We start from the raw sequence: 212 nt of genomic DNA, 5'->3' as shown, positions 1-212 counted from the left end.
GGAAAAAAAGAGGAACAAAGAGAAAGGAAGAGAGAAGACGAAAGGGGGAACTAATCCCTCAAAAATATATATAAAAAGTGTTGAAAGTGAAAAGTAACGACAGTACATTAAGTGCTATGATTAGGGAGAACAGGGAAGCTTTAACAGGGAAATGGCGAGAGGAAGGTGTCTGTGTGTAAGTAGGGAGAGAGAGGGGGAAGGGAGGAGGGAGG

This window comes from Penaeus monodon, chromosome 29, assembly GCF_015228065.2.
Source record: "Penaeus monodon isolate SGIC_2016 chromosome 29, NSTDA_Pmon_1, whole genome shotgun sequence".
NCBI classification, from domain to species: domain Eukaryota; kingdom Metazoa; phylum Arthropoda; class Malacostraca; order Decapoda; family Penaeidae; genus Penaeus; species Penaeus monodon.
This window is presented reverse-complemented; position numbering follows the sequence as displayed.